This window comes from Palaemon carinicauda, chromosome 20 (assembly GCF_036898095.1).
Source record: "Palaemon carinicauda isolate YSFRI2023 chromosome 20, ASM3689809v2, whole genome shotgun sequence".
Lineage (NCBI taxonomy): Eukaryota > Metazoa > Arthropoda > Malacostraca > Decapoda > Palaemonidae > Palaemon > Palaemon carinicauda.
Window position 1 is genome coordinate 118,603,482 of NC_090744.1, and position 19,667 is coordinate 118,623,148.

A 19,667-nucleotide genomic window follows, 5' to 3' on the forward strand; every position below is an offset into this window, starting at 1 on the left:
AGAGAGAGAGAGAGAGAGAGAGAGAGAGAGAGAGAGAGAGAGAGAGAGAGAGAGAGAGAGAGAGAGAGAGATTATTTTAGCCTTGTAAAGGAAAGAATTATTTTAGCAGAGAGAGAGAGAGAGAGAGAGAGAGAGAGAGAGAGAGAGAGAGAGAGAGAGATTATTTTAGCCTTGTAAAGGAAAGAATTATTTTAGCAGAGAGAGAGAGAGAGAGAGAGAGAGAGAGAGAGAGAGAGAGAGAGAGAGAGAGTGTGTGTGTGTAATTACTTTGCGAGTGACAGAGGTGCAATTAGTTTGAGAGAGAGAGAGATTATTTTAGCCTTGTAAGGGAAAGAATTATTTTAGCCTTGAGAGAGAGAGAGAGAGAGAGAGAGAGAGAGAGAGAGAGAGAGAGAGAGAGAGAGAGAGAGAGAGAGAGAGATAATCTTGTAAGAGGAAGAGGTTATTTTAGCCTTGTATAACAGATATTCTCCCCTGCCCCATGAGTAAAAATTGATTAAACGTGTGGGCAAAACGTGGGCAACATCCATAATTTTTGGTTGAATAGCTACTATCTAAAGCAAACCTGATTATACTTAAAGAGAACATAGGCCTACTACAGATTTGACGTTTTGTAGAAGAAAATTAAATGTCAGTTGCTAATAGTTATATGACAGTCGAAATGCTATATATATATAGACCAAGATATAATAATATTAATTTAAAATAAGAGGTTCTAGGTTATATTCACATGTAATTAATGTACTTAAATACACAGATTATAGTATGAATTTGAATTAATGGCTAAAACAATTATTGATGTTAATTTCCCTTCAATGACACATTTAGATAACTTGTTTACAGTACTTTACACAATTCTATAAATGACACGATCTTGAAGCATGTTAAGAGGCCCAGAGGAAATTGACACCTGTATTTAAGAGATAGTTAATGAAAATTGAAAACAAGCAGAAAAATTTCCGAGGAAAAATCCTTCCTCATTTACATTTATTGACATTAGTTAGTCTTGATTGTTAATGTTCAATTTCTTCATTTTTCAAAACATATACAATAATACAAATGACATTACCTATAATCATTATGGTTAATAATTTTAAGAGGTAATAAGAATCCCCTTGCATTCGGTATATTCGTATTCGCCAAATTGTTTTTTATATAACTAGTCGAATGATTGTGCTTTTTTAATATCAAATATTAATTAGGAAATTGAAATAAATCCTAAATTTAATTATAAAGTCAAACAAACCCACATATGTTGATCTAGACCTAATTTTAGAGTTAAATTTTGCATTTTTAGAGTTCACTAGAAAAAAATAGCGTGTATTTTTTAACGTAAGATGAACAGAATAAAAAAAAAAAACTGACTAAAATCATCTGATTGTAAGGATTAAGAGTGAATAAAATACTTATTACTAGACTTGGTTAAAGTTAATAACTTTGATAATTAAATTCTCGGCTTCCAGATGTAAATACACTTTGATAATCTTGAAATAATACAGTAATACTATTAAAAATTCCTCTGGACCTCTTAACATAACTAACTATAATAGCTTTTTACCATCAGTTAGTAATTACTATTCAACCTATGGATTATAAATGGAGTTACAATCATAGCACATAACCCACAAAAAACCTGGTCAATTTAGCATTTATAAATATTTGTAGCAATGTAATATTTCTCATAAGCGTGTTCTAATACTCCAGAATGTTATGAAGATAGGCTGCCAACTTCAGTTGAGATGATTCAATTATTTTGTCTGTCCACTTCAGTTGAGATGATTCGATTATTTTCTCTGACATTTTGTGTCCACTTCAGTTGAGATGATTCGATTATTTTCTCTGACATTTTGTGTCCACTTCAGTTGAGATGATTCGATTATTTTCTCTGATATTTTGTCTTGTTCACTTCAGTTGAGATGATTCAATTATTTTGTCTTGTCCACTTCAGTTGAGATAATTCGATTAATTTGTCTGTCCACTTCAGTTGAGATGATTCCATTATTTTCCCTGATATTTTGTCTTGTTCACTTCAGTTGAGATGATTCGATTATTTTGTCTTGTCCACTTCAGTTGAGATGATTCGATTATTTTGTCTTGTCCACTTCAGTTGAGATAATTAGATTAATTTGTCTGTCCACTTCAGTTGAGATGATTCCATTATTTTGTCTGTCCACTTCAGTTGAGACGATTCCATTATTTTGTCTGTCCACTTCAGTTGAGATGATTCCATTATTTTGTCTGTCCACTTCAGTTGAGATGATTCCATTATTTTCTAAATCCCAGATAATTCACCGGAGGTCATTAATGATTTCCTTCTCTTTTGATGAATCAACTCTGAAAAATTAGTAAAATATATTAATTTTACAAATATATTTAGTCTTACTCAAATAGTTTACTGGGCACTTCAATATCAAGACTGCACTTTTAGTATATTACTCTGCATGATGAAATGTAAAGAATATTAAATATTCAGTAATCAACTGGGCTCCACAATGCACTAGAAAAGTGGAAGACCCAGGCCTACATAATTGAGGACTATGAAGCGTGAAGTAGATGATGAATGGCGAAGTACTGATTTAAAAGCTCAAGATTGAGACGACTAGCGAAATCTAACCGAGGCCCTTTGCGTCAATAGGCGTAAGAGGAGAGGAGGATGATGATGAAAATAATTACAAACTAGATATGTCCATGACATTTACAATAGAAAATATTACTATCGAAAGTATATGTTGTAAAGTGAAAAAAGTATTACCTCCTAAATCTTGACAAGAAAATACTTCACTACAATAATCTAATGACTGAAAACAGGCAATACTATGACTTACAGAAGCTCCCCCTCCCCCTAATACTGCATTAATCCCTGGTCTTTTCTTAGAGAGAACCTCAATAAACCATAATACCTTGAATAAAACGTTCTACCTTACACCATAGAGGATACCTGGTCAAACAACACAATACATGAGATTCATAAAAAAAAAAAAGATTTATGTATATTCACATCCAAAATTATATATATATATATATATATATATATATATATATATATATATATATATATATATATATATATACAGTATATATACTGTATATATATCTTTTTTTTTGACAAAACAATTTCAGGTGCAGAGTATATTGCTGTGCCAATGAATAATTGATGTGGTAGTTTCATAAACATTGGAAATCCAATACTATCTTAACCTATTGAATATCAAATTCCCTATTATGTATGTATGGGGATTTGATATTCAGTAGATTAAGATAGTATTGTATTTCCAATGTTTGTTTCTGTAATAATACAAACCCTTATCCTTTAATATATGATTTCAGCTCTACCGGAACTTGTCTATTTAACATTTTCACGAGGTGTTGATAGTTACTGGCATGTGGTTGGAAAGTTCTGCCCCCTCACCAGCACCACCGAGAAGCCACTTCTGACTTCAGCCACCGAGATGCACCTATGTACGCTCTGTGTTTCCCTATTTAGCGGTTTAACTGCTTTTCTTAATCTTTGAGTGTAAGAGTATGTTTTTAATGGAGAGACCACATGTGGACATGCTTTCCTACCCTTGGGTTACTGAACATAAGTGCAGTACCTTCATGAGCAGGAGCCACGAGGATCCCCATTCTTTAGTGTGCCTGCCTCTAAATGTACGTGGTCCATAATAGGAGATCTAAATGAAAGACATTCCTTTATAGGACATCCAGACAAATGCAATAGGAAACGCACTAAACCAACATAGAAACAATAACTTAACACATATAAGACCAATGTTCAACACAATGGCAAACTAAATAAACAATACACCAGCAGACTTGACATCATACTTGAACACAACAGAGCACACTTAAACTATAACATATCACCAAGACCAATCACAGCATCATGTAATATTCCAATCATAATAAAACTCAACAAAACCAAGAGTCAGAAATAAAAGACAGGGGCAGCACAAAAAAAAAAGGAAAACTGGGAAATCTTTAAAGACACAATGACAAGAAAAATAGTCATACAGGAACTAGAAATAGACCTAAACAACAATGAAACTACAACAGAAAACACAATACATTCGGCAAAAAACAAATGGATGTCAGACATCTCAAACAATAGATGCGAACTCTCAGATAAAGAGAATATCATATAAACACACCCCAGATAGTGACTACTTAAATCTACACAACCAACAATCAAATCCCCTGCAATCAAACACACAAGTGGATAAGGGTAACATACACCCTAATAAGACATTCAAAATTAAATAATTGAAGAATCTAACAGATTAAACAGAGAAAACTGGAACAACACGATAATAAAACTAATACAAAGACCCAGAAAAATTCTGGGAAAAACTACAAAGATTACTGGGGAAATCCAAAATAGAATTACCACAATTAATCAACAGTAATAGTCATAAAGTAGAAAAAATGGGAGACCCAATCATATTACTAACCGAAACATGGGTAAGCACTTTCGAAATTACAAATTTCGATAGACACACAGAAGTCTTCAACTTCCTACAAGGAAATAGAGAACGAACAACCTCCTATCAAAATCGAGATCTACAAAGACTGGATGAGGACAAACTACTTACCAGCAAACATTAAAATACACGAGATAATGAAAGCAGTGAAAGCATTTAAACACAAAGCACCAGGTAAAAGTGGCATAAACAACCTAATGCTATCAAAACTACCAATGGTGGCATGGAGAAGACTCAAACAAATATTAAACCTAACACACTCAAATGGATATTACCCAAAACCAAACAGAACGAATACTCATACTTCCCCTCAAAACAAGGGAAAGACCCAAAACTGCCAGCAACAGAAGGGCAACCACTCTGCTGGAAGTGCCGGGAAAAGTGTATGAAAAAATCGCAAACAAAAGACAAAGGAGATTCCTAGAAAATCTCAACAAATTCTACAAACACAAACACGGTTTCAGAACAGGGAGAACCACTGAAATTGCCCTCATGACAATTTACGAAACATAAACGTTCCATTTAACAGCGAAGTTAAAACCCTTGATGTGTCTATCAAAAGAACTGGCATAAGCTGCCGTATCAAACAAAAACTCCAATTGGCAAAACACAGGAAAGGAGCATTAAAACGTTTCAAACTATTGAATAAAAACATAATACATCATCTCTACAAAAGCCTAATACGACCTCTATTCGAATATCCAATAGCACCAGCATGAACAGTGGCTCAATTATAAGGATGAAAATCCTACAAAAATTCCAAAATGGAAACACAATAAACATACATGATCTAAACCATAACAAACAACAATAATAATGATAATAGCATCAACAAAAACAACGAAACACTCCATAACATATACAATTTCGAACCAGTAAACGCCAGATACCACAGATGAGCCACACAAGCCTGGGAAAGATTGAAAAACATTTACCCAGAACTTGCAACAACAAGTGAGGAAAAACACACACACACACATACACAAGGAGCATTCCTGGTGGAAAAGGATAGCTCCTTTCATTTCTCAGGACGAACCAAATCCAGAGTATTAAAGTAAAACAATAAAACTAAAGTAGAAAAAAAATACACAAGCTCCAGGAAAGGAATAATCATGAAAACACAAATCCCTCGGTGGCTGGCAAAAGAACTCACCTCCTGGGAGTCCACAAGGCATGATGTTGGCATAAAAACCAACAACAAAGGGCTATTGGGTCTGCCCCAATCTTTTCAACTCCCACTGTACTTCATTTTAACACTTTTCCCTCAAATCCTTCCAATCCTAATTCCCCCCCTCCACTCCCCCACCTATACTATCCCCCTATACTGTAGCTGTACTGTATCAAATTCCACCTTTATTCATCTGTAATCCAATACCACTTTAGTCTTTTACTATGAGCACTTGAAACTTTCAACTCCCTTCATTGGGTAAAATCTAGAATGAATCCCACTAACAAATGTCAAGAAAAACAACCCTAATGTAATTTACCAACAGGTAAATTCGACCTTGAATATCTAATTAAGAAACATATCATTTGTCCCAATCTATAAACTTAGTCCTCTTAATATAATTCATTGATCATCAATAATCATCAATCTATAAGTGGGGTAATCAAATTTTAATTGAAAGTTTATATTAATTTACTAACAAGCCAACATTATTTTTTTGTAATACCATTCAAATGTAACAAACAATGCTCTTTATTAATCTTACCTTTATAATTCCAGTTACAGCAGCTAGCTGGCTTTTATAGATTCTATGCTCTTAGTGAAGAATAGGTTAACTATAAAAATTCAATTTTCATTCCCATGGTCCATTCCTTAAGATGCACCTGAGAAAAAAAAATATGAAAATATTTTAAATCACTCACAATACTGCATAATCATAATGGAATTGAACATGACATTTTTGCTTTTATAATTACATAAAAGGACTTTTCATAAGGTAAATGTTACTGTTATTAAAGAAATGACAACCATAAGTTTAGTGTTTCAAAAATATTAGAATGTACCTATTGATAGATATTTGTTAATAAATAATCATCTACTTCCTACCCATAGTAACCAAATCATTACAGATTCAATCATCTTTGGTCCAAAAAATTACTGCTGCGTGTTTACTATCTGATCTCCATCATGCATCGCACATGGATATAGACAAATCCCTCATGAACCTGAACGGGAGGATGTCGAATTAGAAACCTTCCAAAAGAGTTAGCAGATAAGGATATAACTGAGTATCCCTCCGGGTCTAGAAGTGATTGAAAAGGTACACGAAGATGTTTCACTTCTACCTGGAAGGTGCGGGTGCTTGAACATACTGGGCTCCTGCACTGTTTGATCAAACCCAGGTGAAACAGTCACAGGGTAAGGTCCATTACTCTCATCTTGAGGTGAGTGAATTCCAAGGGGAGCATATTTTTCTCTACCAGGCCTATGGTGATGGGTGACTGTAACCTATGCGACAGCAATAGCAACCAAGGTAGAATCTGCCTCTGCTTGATGAGCTCTACAGGTGCCCATGGTCAGGTAAATTCCACTACTCACTCATGGCACAGAAGAGCAGCTCTCTAAAGGCAAGGACCTTCCATCAATGTCACAACAGGAATTGATAGTGAGGGTGTAAAAACTCTTTCACCTGATCTACAGTGCTGGTGCTCGGTTCCTTGAGAGACTGTCTAACTGCAACTGATCAAAGGCAGTAATTGTCATACTGGGCTCCCAATCTGTTTGACCAGCTTCAATTATACTGATTAGAGGGGCGTTAAGATACTCCCTCAAGGTGAGGGTTATGTGAGGGTGTTCCTTACATGCCACAGCAGGAACAATGAAGGTTGCTGCATTAAGTTCACCCCCAAGTGATCTATAATACTGTTGCTGCACTGTTCACCTGAAACCTGGGCAACAGATATAGCTGTTGTACTAGACTCACCATCCCCTTGACCTAACCCGGAAGTGCTAGCCAACTGGTAAGGTCAGTTACTACCTCATGAGAATGAAAAGCACTCACTAGAAGGCCCAAGAAACTTCTTGTGAAATGTTTGTGAAATGTCTATTATAACCCTTATACTACACTATTATTTCCTATTTGGAGAAATGTTCAAAGAAGAGAATAGGAAGAGAAATGTTTGGGAAATGACAAATTCGTAGATAATTTGTATTTTTCCTAACTATACAAACCTTAGCTATTTAATATGGGTAATTACTTTCGGCGTAGCTGAAATGACGAAGCATTAGAATTTTAATGAGGGTTTACTACCCCATTTAGCGGGAGGGTAGGGAGGGTAGCTTGCTACCCCCCCCCCCACACACACACACACACACACACCTGTGCTGAGTTCACTTTGCTTAGAGTTAGGACTTCTCGGGGGATGGGGCTGGCGGGCAAGTTTGATTAAATAGCTAAGGTTTGTATAGTTAGGAAAAACACAAATTATCTACAAATTTGTCATTTGTTCCGTAACTGAAATAAAAACCACGCTATTTAATATGGGTGACTCAACCCTTAGGAAGGGTGGCAAGTCCCGGCCAGTACTGGCTTTTGGCTTTGCCCGGGGACTCAATATCTGAGTGTGTCAGCACTCAACAATAAGTAGTCCCTGCACCTTCCTATGTAAGGGCTGCAGCCTACATAAGCTGTGTGTGAAGGTTTGAAGAGTGACTCGTCCTAGGAAGTTGACCTGAAGTTCTTTAGATGGAAACTTTAGGCTAGGACTCTCCCAATACCACCTCGTCAGGGTATGGGGACGTGACAGTATTAACTTAATACTAGGAACACAAGGAAACATGGTTTACCTGCAGTGGTTTGATGTCAGCTGTGCAGAGAACCCAGGATGCTACTTTCCCCAAGAGAGGGGGGGATGAAAAAAAGAATAAGGGCCAGATATACCTTTTCATTCATGCAGACTAAGACCGGGTAACAATGCCCTCAACCCTCTGCTATTGTCCATTAAGGAGCCTGAGGTTTAAACCAGCTGTTGTGCAATCACCACAGGACCGATAGAGAACGTATCGAGCCTCCTGTGGGTCACGTCTTGCCGGTAGTGGGCTGTGAAGGTCGTCTGACGCTTCCACACCCCTGCTTGTAGAACCTGCGTCACCGAGTTCTTTTTGAAGGCCAGGGACGTAGCTACGCCCCTGACATCATGTGCTCCAGGGCGACGTGACGGAGGAGGGTCAGGATTCAGGGATAGATGGATTACCTTCCGAATCCATGCTGAGATGGTATTCTTGGTAACCCTCCTCTTCGTCTTCCCAGTGCTCACAAACAATGCCAGCACTTAGGGACGAACTGCTGCCATTCTTTTAAGATATAGCCTCAGACTCCTGGGCACAGTAGGAGATGGTCTGGGTCATCTGTTATAGAACGAAGACTTGAAACCTGGAAAGAGTTGAACCATGGATCCGGCACTACCGGATTCTGAGTCTTAGCAACAAACTCAGGGACGAATGTGAACGTTACCTCCCCCCATCCCCTTGAATGGGCGATGTCATACGAGAGACCATGAAGTTCACCAACTCGCTTGGCCGAGGCCAAAGCTAGTAGGAACACCGTCTTCCAAGTCAGGTGGCGATCTGAAGCCTGGCGTAATGGTTTGTAGGGAGGTCTCTTAAGAGATCTGAGAACTCGAACCACGTTCCATGGAGGTGGTCTCACTTCCGACTGAGGGCAGGTAAGTTCATAACTTCGTGCGAGTAGGGAAAGTTCCAGCGAAGAAGAAATGTCCACTCCTTTGAGCCTGAAGGCTAGACTTAAGGCTGAGCGATAGCCTTTCACTGCCGAGACTGAAAGGCGTATTTCTCGCAAATACACGAAGAACTCCGCTATTGCTGGAATAGTGGCATCGAGTGGAGAGATACCCCTTCCACGACACCAACCACAGAAAACTCTCCACTTTGCCTGGTAGACCCCTGCGTATGACCTTCGCAGGTGTCCAGACATCCTGTTCGCAACTTGTTGCGAAAATCCTCTCTCTGCGAGGAGATGCTGGATAGTCTCCAGGCGTGAAGTTGAAGCGAAGCTACAGCTTTGTGAAAGATGTTGGCGTGTGGTTGTTTGAGTAGCTCGTGTCGTGGAGGGAGTTCTCTCGGAAGTTCCGTTAGGAGTTGCAGAAGGTCCGGAAACCATTCCGCATGATGCCATAGTGGAGCTATTAGGGTCATCGAGAGATTGACCGATAATCTGGTCTTGTTGAGTACCCTCCTCATCAGACAGAACAGGGGAAAGGCGTAAACGTCGATGTTGTCCCACCGTTGTTGAAAGGCATCTTGCCAGAGTGCCTTGGGATCCGGGACTGGGGAGCAGTACAGCGGAACAATCGGGGAACCCCACAAAGTCAGGACTTTGTTGGCTACTAGATGATCCAAAGACCACTTGGTACTCACTATCTGAGACGCTCTGCTCAGAATGTCGGCGAGCACATTCCTCTTGCCTGGAATGAAGTGAGCCGATAGTGGAATCGAGTGGACTTCGGTCCATCTCAGTATCTCTACTGCGAGATGGGATAGCTGCTCTGAAAAGGTACCTCCCTGCTTGTTGACATAAGCCACTACTGTGGTGATGTTGCTCATCACCAACAAGGAGTGACCCGCCAGGTATTGTTGGAACTGTTGAAGAGCCAGGAATACGGCCTTCATTTCTAGCAGATTTATATGGAGGCACTTTTCTGATTATGACCACAGGCCTGAGGTCCTGTGGTGCAGAACGTGGGCCCCCCACCCTTTCTTTGAAGCGTCCGAAAACATCATCAAATCCGGGGGGAGGAAGAGAAGATCCACTCCCTTTCGTAGGTTCTCTTCTGTCACCCACCACTGAAGGTCCGTCCGTTCTGCAGGACCCATCGGGATCATGACGTCCGGGGAATCGTGTCCTTGATTCCACCAGAACTTGTTGCTATTGCAGAGATCTCATTCTGAGGCGACCGTTGGGAACTAGTCGGGCCAGGGATGAGAGATGACCGAGGAGACGTAACCACGATTGGGCTGGGAGTTCCTCTCGTCTGAGGAAAGGACTCGCGACCCTCCTCAGCCTTGCTATCCTGTCGTCTGATGGGAAGGCTTTGTGGAGATTGGTGTCTATTATCATGCCTAGATATACCAGTCTTTGATTAGGGAGCAGAGAAGACTTCTCGAGATTTACCAGGATCCCCAGATCTTGGCAGTCTCAGAAGTTTGTCTCGGTGTCGAAGAAGGGCTAACTCCGAGTCTGCTTGGATCAGCCAGTCGTTCAGATAACGGAGGAGACGGATGCCGATCCTGTGTGCCCACGATGATATCAGGGTGAACACTCTGGTGAAAACCTGAGGTGCTGTGGCGAGACCAAAGCACAGCACCTTGAACTGGTAGATCTTGTTGTCTAGGCAGAATCTTAAGTACTTCCTTGAAGACGGATGGACTGGGATTTGGAAGTACGCGTTCTTCAGATCCAGTGTACACATGAAGTCTTGAGGTCTCACTGCAAGTCTGACCGTGTCTGCCGTCTCCATGCTGAACGGGGTCTGCTTGACAAACCTGTTCAGAGCTGAGAGGTCGATGACTGGTCTCCAGCCTCCAGACGCCTTCTTTACGAGAAAGAGTCGACTGAAGAAGCCTGGGGACCCATCGATGACCCCTTGGAGAGCGCCCTTCTTCAACATGGTCTCGACTTCTGCCCAAAGGGCTTGCCCCCTTGCTGATCCCATAGCAAGGGAGATCAACGACACTGGATCCGCTGTCAGGGGAGGTAGAGATGTTATGAACGGGACGCGAAATTCTTGACTGATTACGGAAATTGTCCAGGAATCGGCCCAGAGTTGCTGCCACCTGCTTGCGCAACTTTGCAGGCAACCCCCTACTGGTGGACATGCAGGGGGACTGCCAATCCTAGCGTTCGTGGCCTCGGCCACTCCCTCTAGGATTTTTCCCTCCCCTGGAGGACTTTTTGCCTTTCTTGTCTTTGACACCGTTGTCTTCGCTGCCGTTGCCAGTTTCGTTGTCTTGGTAGGACGTGGTTGCTGGGTTGCTGGAGGTTTATAGGGCTTAGATGTTAAAACCCTCTGCAGGAGAGAGTCCTGGTTGGACTTCCTCCACCTCTCAGCTGCCTGCTCCACGTCCTTAGGCTCAAACAGATTTCTCCCCAAGATGGAAGAATGTCAGAGACTGCTGATCTCGATGTTGGGGACTTCCTGGTGGAACCTCTCAGACACCGCATCTCGACGCTTCAAGATGGTGTTAGCCCACAAGTTCGAGACTTGGTGGGCTAGAAACTCGATGGTACGAGTGCCTGAGAGTAGAAATGTCTCCATGGCCTTCCTGGTACTTTCCTTGGACAGGTCCTCGGATCGTAGCAGGATGCCTAGAGACCCTAGCCAGATGTCCAGCCACAAAGTTGCTTGCATGGCACACTTCGCTACCTTCTCCTGGCTGAGGATCTCTCTAGCCGAGGAAGCCACTTGCCGGGTGGAGTCTCTCTCAAGAGGGACTCCCTTGGTAAGCTCTACCAAAGAATGGTGCAAAAGAAGAGCTAAACAAGTCTCCTCCATGATCTCGAAGTACCTCCTCTGATGGACACGAGGAGGCGGGAGTTTGTTCCCGGCGCTGAACCGGCTGGAGGAGGCAAGCTCGGAGAGCTGGCCCTCAACCTTATCTCTGGCACTCTTAACCCCTTGGGACCAAGGCAAAGCCGCACTGGCCCTAGAGGGTTTCTGAGTAGACCAGACTCGGTCCAGGACCGTGTCCTTGCCCTCACGAGGAGGAATCTCTGGGTCCGAGAACCCGTTGAGATTACTCATAAGGGTCAGAACTTGCCAGAAAGCGTGTTCTGACTCCTGAAGCTCCCCTCCTGAAGGGCTGGCAGCTAAGTCTCCTGTCCCCGAAAGCTCTTCTCGGGGGGACTCGTGGACGTTCTTCGAGGGGTTGGCTGGCTCTGGTCTAATCCTCGAGGATGACTTTGGAACTGTCTTGGAGTCCTTCGACTTCCTCCTGGGAGGGATACAGGACTCCTGAAGTGATGGTGGGAGGCTCTTCTCCACCCCTACCTGAGAAGACTTCTCTGCGCGAGGTGGGGTTTCCCTCATTGTTGCGATGGGGGAACACCTCACCTCATGTGACTCCCGAGGACGGGAAATCCTCGTCCGAAGGGGAGGGAGAGAAAGTATGGGGGGGGAGGGGAGGGAGCCTTCCTCAAAGACTTCCGAGGAGTCAACTTCGCCCCTGGAGAAGTTACCACGTCCACTCCTCCTCTCTTCCTCTTCAGGGTAGTCGAAACTGCCACTGATTTGTGTCCTAGTTCGGAGAGAACAGGCTTGAAAGCCTGTACGACCGCTCTGACGAAGGATCCAAACCCGGGCTGTCGACTGACAGCTGCGCTGTCAGAAACTCCCTCTGGAGGGAAGGGGATCGTTCGATCCCTAGGAGGACTTACCAAAGCAGGGTCGGCCTGAAAAGAAGAAGGCGGGAAGTTCCTGGACATATCTGGAGTTCTCCCTCCCTCCAGCGAGCGCGCTATTCTGCGCTTGCGAGGGGGGGGGGGCGATGACGGTAACCTAGCCATGCGTCATCCCAGTCTTGCGCTTGGGATCGCGTTGGCGATTGCGCTGGTGCTCGCACGATGGAATTCCGCCTAAATTGCGCTGGCGCTCGCACGATGGAATTCCGCCTAAATTGCGCTCGGCCGATAGTTCGCGCGTGGGCGGGCGGGGCAGCGGGCGAGGGAGCGCGTTGGCGCGTGGGCGAGTGATGGCGCGCAGGGGTGTGTTCTGGAGATAGAGGCGAGTGCGCAGCAGGCTGAATAAGCACTCGCGCGCGTGAGGGTGATTGTTCGCGCTCGCTGGCGCACAGGATCATGCTGAGCCCGTGAGGGCGAACACATTGGGCGCGCGCGCAGGGGAAATATCCCCTGCGCGCGGGCGAGCACGAGGGCGCACATCTAGAGCTGCAACAGTTGGGAGAGCAGGGCGCGCGTGGGAGCGCGATGGGGCGTAAGTGAAGGTGCTGGCGAGCGCTGACGAGCAGGGGAAGAGATTATCTTCCCCTTTGCGCCCAGATCCGAAGATCGTGGGCGCGCATGAGAACGTTGGCGCACAGGCGAGAGCTGGCGCGTTGGAGAATGCTGGCATGTAGGCGAGCGCTGGCGCACAGGAGATCGTGAGCGCACATGACGCGCATCAGGAAGAGGGCGCGCTGGCGGGCAAGAGAGCGTTGGCACACAGGTGAGCACTGGCGTGCAGAAGAGCGCTAGCGCACTCTAACAGGCTCTGGAACAGGAGCGCGCCTGCGCGTAGGAGATCGATGGCGCGCAAGGGACTTAGTCTCTAGGAGAGAAAGTCCCCTGTGCCCCGAAGGGACCGATGCCCGCTTAAAAACAGGATTCATGGGCGCCCACAGCGCATCAGCGACCAGGAACGGCGACGGCAGGTCAGCAGGTCTGGCGGGAGGAAGGTCGCCGTGTCCTTTGTAAGGACGCCCTTCCACCGAAGGAGATGGCGAACGATCTGCAGAGAGGTCCAGGGATGTAGCTGGCAGGGTCGGTGATCGACGACGAGGTTCCTCTGCGGCGGATTGCGGGGATGACGAGCTAAAGAGGCACCTCCTTACGCCCTTGTAGGGCGAGGGAAGTCCTCTACGGCGAAGAAGAAGGCGGGCTTTGCGCCTCATTCACCGTCTGGGGGCCGTAGGGTCAGCAAGCTGACCAGCAGTCCTCCAAAGAGGAGTCTCTGTCGGTGAACTCCCCCGAGGAGGAGAATCACCTGCAGGAGAGACCGTTGGACTTACTTAGTTCCTCCCTCGAAGGATGTTCGGAGGGGGGAATTAAGCCTTCAGCTACATCAGGAGCAGAGGTTTGACCCAACTCGTCAGAAGCCTCTGACACAACAATGTAGACGATACACAGAGGATCGACCTCTGCTAAAGTCGGCGACTGTTTGACAGCTGCTCCTAACTTGATCATGTCAAACAAGGCTTCCTTGGAGGGCAAACCCTGAAGCCCCAAGGAAGCCCAAAGCTGTAACAAATCATGGTTAGAAACATTAACATGAAAATCAATATCCTCCCCCGGGGGAGGAGCTGCCTCGCTATGGGAGGCAACTCCCTCTCCCAAACCCCGAGATCGGTCAACAGAACTGCAGCCTACGCTACCACTCGACAGTTTCTCGGAAGAAACCGATCGAGTGGGAGCTTCGGAGGAGGTTTGGGGCACGGAAGTAGAACCCTTGGGTTTTCCCCCTTCAAAAAACTCTTCGAAGGAGAAATATTCCTTTTGGACTTCTTCTGGCGCCGGGAAAACCTCTCCCACTGGGAGGTAGACCACTCCCCACACACATTATCTCTATCACACCGTTGGCCCCTACAGAAAGGACATCAGGTGTGAGGGTTCGTTTCGACCGCGGACATATAAGTTCCACAAGGGCGGTCAGGTAAACCAGGACACTTCCGCATGACAGAGGCCAACTTCACAAACACACTGTAGAAAAGAAAAAGCAAACAAAAGATCAGTCAAAATGGCTGTCAGAAAGGCGAGGGTGACAGCGGACACGTCCGTCTAGCACCCGAGCCGAGAGCAAAGTGAACTCAGCACAGGTGTGTGTGAGGAGGGGGGGGGGGGTAGCAAGCTACCCTCCTTACCCCCGGCTAACTAGCGGCGGGGTAGTAAACCCTTGTTAAAATTCTAATGGCTCGTCATTTCAGCTACGCCGAAAGTAATTACCCATATTAAATAGCATGGCTTGTATTTCAGTTACGGAACAAATGTCTGTTATAACCCTTATGAGGTATTGGTAAATAAGGAAAAATTGAGTAATCTCACATCTTCCCCTGCCAGCCTTTCTTTCTTGTTACGTGTGATTCAGAGGTTCCTGAACTATAAGAAAGCAGTACACTGCAACCCTAATTTGGCTGATATAACAACTACAGATCTCAGTTGATCCTAGTACTCTGTCCTTTGCTTGTGCATGAGATCAATTCCAAGTGAACACTGTCTAAAAAGGTATCAGCTCAGCAAAGAGGGATAAGGATTTGTTCCCCATCTCCCTGATTTGAAAAATGGGGATATGGCCTGCCTTCCTAAATGCTGCTCACCAACTTCTTACTCCAAACACCCTTCTTAGGTAAGCCTGGGAGGGGCCACATTTGGAGCAAAGTCCGACACCTTCTGAAGGAAGAAACAGCTAGGGGTCTTAGCTTTTTGTGAGCTAGATAGCAAGGCTGCCCAATAATGCTTAGCTGCTATTGAGTGTCTGTGCCAAACTGGCCAGAAGATTTAATATTTGATGAAAAAGTTGGGATAATTCCTTCCAGTCCAATAATACAACTATGCAGAACTTTGCGGAGAAGTCTGTAGTAAAACACCACATTAAACAAAGTTTGATATCGAGCCAACCACAAGATGGTCGACTGAACTTGGCTACAGGTGATATGCATTGTTCTTTACCACATAAAAACCTTTAACCAAATCATTGTGTAGGCAGGAACAATCCAGAAAAGCTAGTGCCAAGATTATTCAGATAGAAGATCTTACTACTCACTATCTAAATTTTCCCTAGAAGCTACAACACTGGAGCCTACGGAAGATTCAAGACCTGGTAGAGTATTGAAATGCCTCATTTCACCAACATCACTTAAGGACTGAGAGCGAGGTGGTTTCCTGCCCTAGTTTACGTAGGCCCTACTCCTAAACTCACAGGACTTATGAATGACTGTTGACACTGTGATTCTCCTACTTTGTAGAAATGTGACCAAGGCTAGATCCTAAAGGTTATGAAACCTATGAGCCTCTCTATTCTACACACTTGATGGGAGATGTTCTTTCTCCCAAGAATGAGAAAGCTCAAATCCAGGAATGGATCTAGCGATGCATAATTGGGTAGCCGACAATGGGTTGAAATGTGAAGTCTCGTTCCACAACAAAGAAATTATCCAGGGCGCCACCAGTGGACAAAGCTGTAGCGGTACTGTGTACCCTACCCTCTTGAGCCGAGCCTCATTCAGTGCTAAGAAAAATGGCAAACTGGGACCAATCTCTCAAAGGAGTTGAATTAGCATTTGTCTCGTGCAAGCACAGGGTGGGGAACAACTGATATGCCATACAATACATTCCTTTGGTTTATATGGCTCGTAGTACACTAACTGCATTCCAAGGTGGTGGTCTGACTTCTGACTGAGGGCAGGTAAGATCTGAACTTCGTATGAGGAGAGAATTCAGTTGAGCTGAGGAAATGTTAACTCTGTTCAGTCTAAAGACGAGGCTCAAAGCTAAGCGGTAACCTTTCACTGCTGAGACCAAGCAGAGTTTTTCCTCCCTGTGGTACAGTAGTAACTCTGCTTTCATGGGTATAGTGGCATCTAGAGGAACGCCCAATCCACAACACCAACCACAAAAGATTACCCACTTAGCCTAGTAGACAGCAGTACAAAACATTTGGAGGTAACCAGTCATACTTTTTGCCACTTCTTGCGAAAAGCCTATCTTCTAGGGGAGATATTGGATAACCTTCATGCGTAAAGTCAAAGTGAGGCCGCTGTGTTGTGGTAATTCTTTACACGTGATTGTTTGAGGAGTTCAGGAAGTGGAGGGAGCTCCCTCGGCACCTCTATAAGCAGATGTAGGTCTGAGAATCATTCTGCATGTTGCCACATTGGAGCTATGGGGGTCATTGACAGGTCTTGTGATGCCCATATCTTGTTTAGGAGTCATGGATGTTAGGTTGTCCCATTGATGTTGAAAGGCATCTTGCTAAGTTTCCCGGGAATACGGTACTGCTGAGCAGTAAACTGGAAGCTTCCAGTTAAGAGATTCCATGAACAAGTCTATTGTCAGCAAACCCCACAAAGTCAAGACTTTGTTGGCTATTAAAGGTAGCAAAGACCACTCAGAGCCAACTATCAGTCTTCCAGCTCAGATTATCCACCAGGATGTTTTTCTTTCCCAGGATGAAGTGGGCTGATAGTACTACCAAGGAGTCTTCCATCCATCTTAGTATTTCTACAGCTAAGTGACATAGCTTCTGTGAAAAACTAACTCCTTGTTTAAGTGCACCACTACCGTGGTGTTGTCGCTCATCAGCACTACGAAATGTCCTGAAACGGAGCTGTTGGAATTGTTTGAGACAGGAATGATGCTCTCATTTCTAGGAGTTTTATGTGGCACTGTTGCTCCAACACAGACCATAGTCCAGAGGTCAGTCTTATAGGGCTGAGTGGTGCAAGAGTGAGGGTGCTTAAGTCTTCTCTAAGCAAGCCAAAGGAGGGACGAGCATGAACTTCAGTCATAGCATGCACACCACTGAGGTCTGGTGGGCATAAAGGCAAGTTGCATGCAGGCATTCATCGAGATGAGCTCATCAGCCAACTTTGGTAAAGCTCAGGGGATGCTTGAACAATATTGCAAAACTCTCGTGTGACTAGGGCAAGTGTGTCCCACTCCTTAGAGGGGGGACCTGTCATCCCCAAGTAATGCTGTAGTGTCAATGGAAAGACTCCCTACAACTTAAAAGCGCTGCCACTTCCCAAAGGGAAGCAACGGTGTCCTCCACACCTAAGAGTTGCTCGGGGGTCAGTCGATCACCACTCTTACTTGTTCGTCCTCCCGGATGAGAGCAAACAAGATGTCAGAGGGGAGGGAACGAGACGCTGGAGTAATAAGTCAGGACTTCAACTTTGAGGAAGACCCCGAAGGAGAATTATCCCTTTAATACTAATGTTATAGTCTACCGAACCAGTCCCACTGGGAGGGTGACAACTCCCGACATTCAACTCTTGGAGACCACTGTGTGCAGGAGCAGTGTCTGCAAGCAGGACAACAAACATGAGGGCGTTTTTCCTGAGCAGACAGGAAGGTACCGCATAGAAAACTGTCAATGCCAGGACAAACCCGCATATCGGCAAGCCTCCAAAACACAAACTCTCCTGAAAAAGGAAGGGAATTGAAGTAAATAGCCCGCTTTATGCAAAGGGTTAACAGGAAAAAAGGACAACGTAGGCACTCCAAACCAAAAGCGATATAATACAACTGGTGAGCATGTGAGCAGCGTGGCTAGTCTAACCCCGGCTAACTAGCAGTGGGTTATTATACCCTGCAAAAAAGTATAGGGCTATTTCCATGGTGAAGAGCAAAAACGTTTGTATTGGGTTGGAACAAACGGGAATTTCCTTTTACTAAAATCTGTAGCTAAGTTAATAATGGTTTCCGACAGTAGTACATAGGATTCAAAATAATGTATTTGCAGAGATACTGTATTTTCAAACATGCAAGTTCCAATGTCAAAAAAAAAAAAAAAAAAAAAAAAAAAAAAAAAAAAAAAAAAAAAAGGAGTATCCATTATACTTTCTCTGCGAGTGATTACAGAGATTGTTTTCTTGATAAGTAAAATTTCAAACAGTGGTAGTTAATCCTTTTTATGAACTTGTACTTACAGAAGAGTTAAGACTCGCTTAGATGTTATCTGGAACCTAAATTTTGGCCCCAAAGGAGTTTTAGTTCCTAGACACTGAACATTTTGTGGATAACAGCCACGAATTGGAATCCCAAACATTTTTTCCAGAAACACAGGAGTCAAAGTTTGGCTAGTTTAAATACAGATGTGGTCGAGAAATTCCAGGTTTGTGGGTTTTTGGTGAAATATAGACCATATTTTGAGATTTTTTTTTTTGCAGTGACACTAATTGGAAAACCACACACGGATGCTGCTACCTTAATCCCACTTATTCAAAAGTACAGTATATTAGGCCAGGTAGCATTACAGTGTGATGAGTGGGCTGCATACAGAAGTATTGGCAAGTTCTGGTACTGGCACTTTATGATAAATCATACGAAAAAGTTTGTGGACCCTCAAAATCCTGAAATCCATACCCAGGACATCGAACAGTTACGGTGGGACATAAAGACCTTATGTACTCGGAAGTAATGTGACAAGCAGTATATCTCCAGCTATATTTTTATAAAGTGTGCCCAATTACAAAGTAGTTGTTGCACCGGTTCTTCCTTGCTGCTGCTAAATTATAACTACCCTTTGGCCATGCAACCCAAATAAGACTCATCAGTGATACTACCTAACTAAATCCCAGTGGCCATATCCAACACCAAGGACCTAGTGGCCATACCCAACTACCAGTGGCCATATCCAACACCAAGGACCTAGTGGCCATACCCAACTACTAGAATCCAGAGGTAGATCTCAAACCATCGTCCGTTTTTACTCGTGATTCAGATTACTCCAAAT

The 19,667-nt window shown here is 44.0% G+C and overlaps 1 long non-coding RNA gene across 1 annotated transcript in view; it reads right to left on the minus strand.

The window, feature by feature from the left end:
• Positions 1–853: 853 nt before the first annotated feature.
• Positions 854–19,667, minus strand: part of LOC137659633 (uncharacterized) — a 20,054-nt gene continuing 1,240 nt past the window's right edge. Inside the window, exons 2-3 of the long non-coding RNA XR_011047601.1 lie at positions 6,191–6,308; positions 854–2,334 (exon numbers count right to left, since the gene is read on the minus strand). This is a non-coding gene — a long non-coding RNA (uncharacterized lncRNA). The remainder of the gene's footprint in view (positions 2,335–6,190; positions 6,309–19,667) is intronic.